The sequence below is a fragment of the Piliocolobus tephrosceles genome, chromosome 11 (genome assembly GCF_002776525.5).
Source record: "Piliocolobus tephrosceles isolate RC106 chromosome 11, ASM277652v3, whole genome shotgun sequence".
NCBI lineage: Eukaryota > Metazoa > Chordata > Mammalia > Primates > Cercopithecidae > Piliocolobus > Piliocolobus tephrosceles.
In genome coordinates, this window is record NC_045444.1 from 23,799,985 (window position 1) to 23,808,697 (window position 8,713).

Below are 8,713 nucleotides of genomic sequence, written 5' to 3' on the forward strand. Positions count from 1 at the left end.
GTATTCATCCATTTTCATCATGCTAATAAAGATATACCCGAGACTGGGAAGAAAAAGAGGTATAATTGGACTTACAGTTCTACATGGCTGGGGAGGCCCAGAATCATGGCAAGAAGAAAAGGCATGTCTTACATGGCAGCAGCAAGAGAAAATGAGAAAGAAGCAAAAGTGGAAACTCCTGATAAACCCATCAGATCTTATGAGACTGATTCACTGTCATGAGAATAGCATGGGAAAGACTGACCTTCATAATTCAATTACCTCCCCCTTGGTCCCTCCCACAACACATGGGAATTTTGGGAGATACAGTTCAAGTTGAGATGTGGGTGGGGACACAGTCAAACCATATCAGATGACAACCTATTTGCCCACCACTTTAATGGAAATTTAATGCTTCCACTCTAGTTTATTGTGATAACATGGATCTAAAATATATCTGCAAATACAAAACCTTACATAACATATGCGTTCAGTGATTACTTATTTAAATACTTGCTTTGAATTTGAGTAAGACTTGGAATCTTTAAAAAATAAAACCACTGTGATTTTAAGAATTATGCTATATGGGATATAAAAAAAGCAAAAACATTATTTTGATGAACCCTTTCTAGCATACATACACCTTATATCAAGAAGAACTATTTGCCCAGAAAGTGGTAATTTCCATTTTAAATGAATCTGAGATTTCAACTATTTTTAGTGGTACAAAATTTTTCAACCTTTGACTCAGTACCTCCTACTAAACGCATCCTTTCAAAAGCACGAAATGTTGAAGGTCTGCTTATATTATTCAAACCAGCAATTAGATCCAGATGTTACTGCACTTTATATTTAGATACCACATTTCAATATCTAAAAAAGAAAGAATGTTCATGAAGGACAGAGAGAATAATTTATAAATGCAATTAAAGCATATTGTTCAGACTCCTTCTCACTAATTTACCTGATTGCAAAGTAAAATTAAAAGAATTCATATTTAAATGTAAAATTGGGTCAATGAGTAATGAAATTTTTCAAACTGTGTGTATAAGGAAAAGAATACCAAGTATACAACGGTTGTGTCACATACAGTTGATTTTATAGCTTTTCTATAACATCTTCCAGTTTTTTTATAAGGCAATCAAATTCTAGATAGTATGATGGATACATTTATATTAATTTTAAAGAAAATATATGGAATGATTATTAAAGAGCAACTTGAAACTATGTGTTATATACAGTGGAAAAGCTGCTAATATAAATCTATAAATGTTGCTGATATCATATGCTTTCTCTGGCTTGGAATGTTCTTCATTTAGGGAAATAATAGAATGGAAATACTATGTTTCAGCTAATGCTACTTGAAAAACCATAGTATATATATGGAAAATGGATATAGGTAATTCTTAAGTTTGGTTGATCAGGTTAAGAAAGAAATAGAATGGCTAGGTACCCCTCCCCTTTAATTATCAAATGATCTTAGTACTTGTTTAAATTAAGTCAATATGTTATGGCATTTTTGTGGCAGTAAGTATTCTTAACTATAGCTTTGGCTTTGGCTAATAATAAGTGAGTTGGCCTTTTCTAAGGTTATGCCAATGACAGGTAGCACAGAGGTAGTCTGCATTACTTGCCACTAGAAGGGGAGCCAGCAGTGGGTTAATAGCTGGATGCCACGAGAGCTGTACAGGGTTGAGAACTGGAACCAACAATCAGGTGAGAAGTTGCTAAACTAGTGAGTAGTGAATGACCATTGATTCTTGCAGCTCTGCGCCAGAAAGACACCATTGTATCCAGAAAATTGCCAGAACACAAGGCAATAATAATCCTCTCTGGTCTCTAATTAGTTTGTTCATGATTCAAGTGATTAACGTATGCTACCATGTTCTTTAATGTTACTGTTCAGGTTACCATAGCACATGAGCTTAAGAGTAAACAGGAATAATTCACTCATTCATTCACAATATTAGGTATCCACTTTATATTGGTCAGTAATATGTATGCCGAAGCTTTTACATTAATTAGAACTAGTTTCCTCTGTGATCTCAAAAATATGAAAACAATTATATATCAAATAATAATAGTTACTATTTACATAGGTTTTATGACATGCCAGATACTATCCTAAGCATTTTACATACATTATCTCATTTAACCTTAATAGCAACTTCATGAGTTAGGCATTTTTATTAGCCCATTTTGTAACTGAGCAGATAAAGGCACAGCTTGTTAATTTGCTCAAGGTCACACAGCTAGTAAGAAACAAAGCCAAGACTCAATCAAACCCAATCTGGTTTCAGAGTTCATTCTTTACCATAGTACATATTCTGTCCCATGTATAATTCCAGGTACGCGGGGTAGGCCAAGCTGATATTGTGAAAACACAGCCACCAAAGCCAAAGTTTCCATTATCTTGCTGTTATGCTATTTCTATATCTGCAAATTTCTACATCATGTTCCAAAATGACTATGCTAGCACCAACCATTATCATTATTCCAGCCAGCAGGAAGAACTATTTTCTTTTAAGGATTCTTCCCAGAGGCTTCCTTCACAAGCAAATTAAGCTTGTGTATCTCATTGACCAAAACTTTGTCATACGATTGTAAGGGAGTCCGAGATGTGTAGTCTTTGTTCTAGGTGATCCATATCCAGCTGTTATTTGATAAGCTGATACTGAGGAAAAAGGGAAGAGCACCATTCTTCATCAAAATATTGAAAAACCAGCCTAAAACAACTGTTCTTTTCAGAATATTTCTATTATTGCCCCTAGTATATTTTTCTTTCCACATCAGATTCTTTTTGAATCCAGATGCCTTTGGGTTCACTGGTAGACTGTGATTCTGTTGGCTCTTCCTCATGTGATGACTGATAAGCAGACAGCACCTGCCTCTAAGACATATTAGCAAACTGGAAAACAGTTACACTCTTCACACCACAGATCACCACTAGTTCCCTCTATCCTTTTGGTAAAAAACTGATTGAGTGTGTTTTCATTACAATAAAGTACCTCTATTTATCAGATTGGGAAAAAGAGTTTGTATTGTTACAATTATTATATTTGTATACATGTTAATTCTAGGACATTTGCAAAAGTCAAAACAAGAAAAAACATCATTGCTTAAGAATGCAGAATGACAAGGCACAATGACTCACTTCTGTCATCCCAGCACTTTGGGAGGCCAAGGCAGGAGGATCCCTTAAGCCCAGGAGTTTGAGACCAGCCTCGGAAATGTAGTGAGACTCTGTATCTACAAAAAAAAATAAAAAATTATCCAGGCATGGTGGTGTGCACTTGTAGTTCTTGCTACTTGGGAGGCTGAGGTGGGAAGATGGTTCAACCCCAGGAAGCCCAGGCTGCAGTGACCCATGATTGCACCACTGCATTCCAGCTTGGGCAACAGAGCGAGACCCTGTCTCAAAAAAAAAAAAAAAAAAAAAAAGAAGAAGAATTCAGAAAGAATATATAAGACAGGGTATTTATCAGAGGCATGGTAAAAGTATCCACGACACCGTATCAATGCATAAAGGAAATGCTATTGGTTTGGAATGTTATGAAGATTTAGGGTCCTTCCTCCTCCAAAAATGTATTCTCTTCAGTGTTCTGGAGTGCGCTTTCATCAGTCACACCAGGGAGACACCCACTAGTCAATATAATTCCTGTTTCATACACTGTGGAACAATCAAGGAAAAGTTTTTGTAATAGGTGTTTCTCTCTTGGTCACAATTTGTAGTTTGTTCATTAGTTAATGACTGTTCTTTGCACAGGGGACTTATTTTTTTTCTCTTTTCTAAAGCCTCTAATTATATTCTTTTAGAAGTTGAAAGGTGATGAATAGGAGTTGTTGATACCATAAAATAGAATACCAAAGTCCCATAATTCCATGTTGCTGGAAATAGTTTAAATTAATAGCAGGAAGCACTGTTCCCTCTTCTGTCCAAGGATATTAAAAAAGGTGTTATCCTCAAAGGAGCCAGGGAATATGTAGATTAATTTGTAAACACCAGAAGCTGACCTGGAGACAATAGTAACTAGGACACGTATGAAATGCACAATTTATTTTCTGGTACCCTTCTCTGATTTCTGAGCCCTTCCATTTCTGCTGTCTTCTGCCTTCATATTCTCTCACAAGCTCTCTTATGTATTCACACTCCTGTTAAAAGGAGTGTTTAGTTTTGTGTTTTTACTAAAGCAAGACTCTCAGGAAAGTAGGTTTCAAAGAGAAGAATCCAAAGAATGCCTGTTCCAATGGAAACTTTTAGAGTTCTAGCACTTACGAAGGCCAGGCATTGTGGCTTATGCCTGTAATACCAGCACTTTGGAAGGCCAAGGCAGGAGGATCACTTGAGGCCAGGAGTTTGGGAATTCTAGCACTTACAAATAGAGGGTATTCTGAGTGACTATGCACTCCTGGTATCATCTTCAATTTCTTCATGAACTAAGTGCTCCCATACTTGGCTTCCATGAGAATCACCTTGTTACACAGCCAGATTTCAAACCATTGAGAATCTAGCACATATCCCATGAAAGATAAGGCTGCCCTTGCTTATAAAATGAATAGAATTGACAGAAGATTTGGATGTCCTTTGAATCTACAAAAGAACATGGCACTCAATTTTTTCATATGAAACTATTTGTTAAGTTGCCTATTATTAATTATCCAAAGAACAAGAACACTAAAATGAATAGAATTCTTTTGTTCAATACTGTCTAATAATGATTGAGGTTCATAATAATAATCTTAAGGTACTATAAGAGAGCAGTCCTCAATCTTCTTGGCACGAGTGTCCAGTTTTATGGAAGACAAGTTTGCCACAAACCAGCTGTAGGGGATGGTTTCAAGATGATTCAAGTGTATTACATTTATTGTGCACTTTATTTCTATTATTATTACATTGTAATATATAATGAAATAATTATACAACTAATCAGAATGTAGAATCAGTGGGAGCCCTGAGCTTGTTTTTCTGCAACTGAACTGTCCCATCTGGGGGTGATGGGAGGCAGTGACAGATCATCAGGCATTAGATTCTCATAAGTAACGTCCCACCTACATCTTTGACATGCACAGTTCACAATAGCATTTGTGCTTCTATGAGAATCTAATGCTGCCACTTATCTGACAGGTGGCAGAGCTTAGGCGGTAATGTGAGCCATGGGGAGCAGCTGTACACACAGATGAAGCTTTGCTTGCTCACCTTCCACTCACTTCCTGTTGTGCGGCCTGGTTTCTAATAGGCCACAGACTGATACTAGTAATTTTTAATTCAGTAACATTTTATGTAGAGCTTTTACGTATTCTAGTTCTTTGGAAGTTGGCATTTTATATGTACTGTGGTGACTTCATTTATCAGAATAATAACTTAAATAACTCAGCACCCAATCATGCTGAATAAAGGCAAGTGTGCTGGTTAGTCAAATGCAAAGTAATTGATACATGGACTGAAAATGTTGAGCTATACAAAAATTCGAAAGAGCACAAAGCACCTTAGGAAAGGGTATGCGCTTTGAACTCAGCAGACATGGGTGCAAATTTGTATTCACCAACTCATTAGCCATGAGAAAACAAGCTAGCCTCTTCAGTCTGACTCCTGTCTGCAGAACATAAATACACCTTTCTCTCAGGGTTGGCCAGCAAATTCAATGAGATAATGTTTGCAGAGTGCCGGATACAAAGTCAACATTTAATACATGATAAATATTACTATTTGTGGGGGACATAAATGAGAAAATCAGAAGCTTCAAGGTACACCTTGGAGACCTAAAACTGAGGTCATCACTGGGCTTTTCAATACCAAGTCTTGGCCTCAGCATATGAAGGAGGAAATCTTGAATGTGGCCTAAAAAGCTGAGTATTTAGCAAGGATTTCAGGTGTTTTTGATAGACATTGTCAGCAAACATCACTGAAATTCTCAGCACTTGAGCACTTTCAGCCTGGTAGCTAGAGGGCTGCTTTATCAGTTTCCCTTATCCTTCACCCTAAACATTCCCTTTTGTGAAGAAAGTCTTCCCTACTTCCCAGCAGTTAAGCACGACTCCATTTCCTGTGCTTACTCAGAATACCTTGGAAGTTAGCTCAGAAGATGGGCAGTTTGTTCCTCCCACTTTAAGCTAATGAGAAATAGTATCAGCAGACTATTTTATTTTACTTTATTTTATTTTATTTTATTTTATTTATTTTTGAGACAGAGTTCCGATTTTGTTGCCCAGGCTGGAGCACAATGGTACGATCTCAGCTCACTGCAATCTCCACTTCCCGGGTTCAACTGATTCTCCTGCCTTAGCCTCCGTAGTAGCTGGGATTACAGGCATGAGTCACCACACCCGGCTAATTTAGTATTTTTAGTAGAGATGGGGTTTCTCCATGTTGGTCAGGCTGGTCTCGAACTCCTGACCTCAGATGATCTGCCTATCTTGGCCTCCTAAAGTGCTGGGATTATAGGCGTGAGCCACTGCACTCGGCCTTTATTTTGAAATATAATTTCCCTGTTGCACATATTAACCAATTTTGAGGGGCCAAATAATAAAGGTATTAATACTTCATAGGAGCCTCAGTTTCCCCATTCTTCCAAGAAAGTTTGTAATCCCTACCTGAGAAGACATAAACTTCCAGCATGCACCACTGACTTTAAGTGAGACTGAGGGAAGGAAGGATGGTGTCAGAAAATTAAGGAGTCATGGAATATGAAAATGTCATTAAACGATTTGTTACAAGGTGGTAAGTATCACCTCTAAAATTTTAAGTCACATTTCCTACCCAACACAAAACACAACTATGACTATGATGAAAAGATCCCCGTCTTGCAAATCAAGAAAGCAAGGCCAGCTAATATAAATGAACCAGGGAAAAGTTCAGTTTCTCATGGCAGAAGTACCTTGATAAAAATGAAGTTTCCCATAGTTCTGCAAGCCTTTCCTTTAGCACCTCATATGCAGGGCTGGTCTCCAATACACACAAAGATATAAAGGCTAATGCAGAGATACTTATGAGGCCCCTAAATGGTTACGAATAGATTTCTACAGGACATGTTCAGAACTCTTGTTTTACCACCCAAACCTTCTTCCTACCTCAGTCTTCCCCAACTTGGTAAATGACACCATCTTTCAGTTTCAGTCTGAATATAGGAGACTGTCTTTGACTCCTATATTTTTCTCACATCCTGTATCTAATGGATCAGCATATCTGAGGGTTCCATCAGCAAATCAAATCTGAGGATTCTAGATTTGAAACATAATCAGAATCACACCACTTCACATTCTACCACTGCTGCCACCCTGTGGCATGGTTGCAAGCCTATGGTGGTGGTTTGGATAATCTCGCATGGATTATTGCAGTCACAGTTTACCTGGTCTCTCTGCTAGGATCCTTGCCTCCCTGCAGTTTATCCTCTGCACAGCACACAAAACAGCAAACTGCTGGAGGGGTTTTTCTCCCCAGCTCCAACCTCAACTTTCAGCCATCCCTGTGCCTATGCCTCAGAGAGCATCTCAGAGAGCATCTCTCCACACTCTTGCCCTTCTCCCCAAGGTGGACCATTGTTGCTTTTATTACATGGGAAAGGGGTTGGGAATTTCTCTGTTGTCATGGCCCACTTCAGTCTTAGGTGAATCCTGTATTGCTGGATCTTAGAGGTGGTGCTTAGTGATGCTGTCTTCTTACCTGTGACAGCCAAACTCTGCTCTGTGACTTAAGTGAGTCTTCTGCAAGACAGTATTCCCTGCCCTGTCCAGCAGTAGGAGCCCTTAAATGGGCTTGACCCAGATACTTTCCTGTTCCTCCCCCAAAGTGAGAGGGCTTTTCTTTTGCCCTCCCTCTGGCAGCAGCAGTGGTCTTCACCTGTACCTGGGACAACAGGATTTGCTGCCTTTCCCTCAGTGACCTCAAACAGGCTTTCGTTCTATAGGAGAGAAAGTTTCTGTCCAGGCTTCAATACAGCTGGATTCCTCCAGTCCTGCACCACCATGGGAGAATTTTCCAGGCCTTTCATCTGCCTTCTATTCTCCTAATCTTTTTGTGGGATGTCCTATGGAGAAGAGCCTACAAGTGGGTGCAAACACTACTGTCTATGCTCCCAAGGATCTACTTAGCAATTCCTTATAAATTTAGCTGAATGTTTTTTATCCATATGTATGGCAGCCCTCATTCTGCCCACACTCTACCCATAGGTGAGTCAGTGTTTGCCTTCCAGGTCCTTGGAGGAACCTGTCTTTTCTTAAATTTCAGACTGTTGGCTGCCCTGTGAATTCACCAGATGGGGTTGACAAAAGTTTAGGTCTAGTGGTCTATCTGTCTTTTTTTATTGTTGGGCTGGGACCTACTCTTTCTGGCTTCCTACTTCCTAGGCCAAAGTAGCCTCCCTCATAACTACATTTTTGCAGTAGTCTTACTAGTTAGTTTCCCTGTCATTTTCTCTCTCCCATCTCAGATTATGCTTTCTAAACTTGTTTCATTATGTTTTTCTCTAACACATTCAACAATTCTGTATCCCCTAACAGATTAATTCCAATGTTATAAGCTGACGTTCAGAAGATCATACTTTTTAGTGCTTGGAAGGCCCCTAAGAGTCGTTTACAGACTAATTCCAACTACCTTTCTAATCTTCTCTCTTTTTACCTTCAGTTCAAACCCTTCCTCTTTTAGACACAGTCTCTTAGTGTCTCAACCCACAAACATCCATTGGACACTTGATTATTATGTATCACACTGGGTACACTAGATTCAGAAATGAATAAA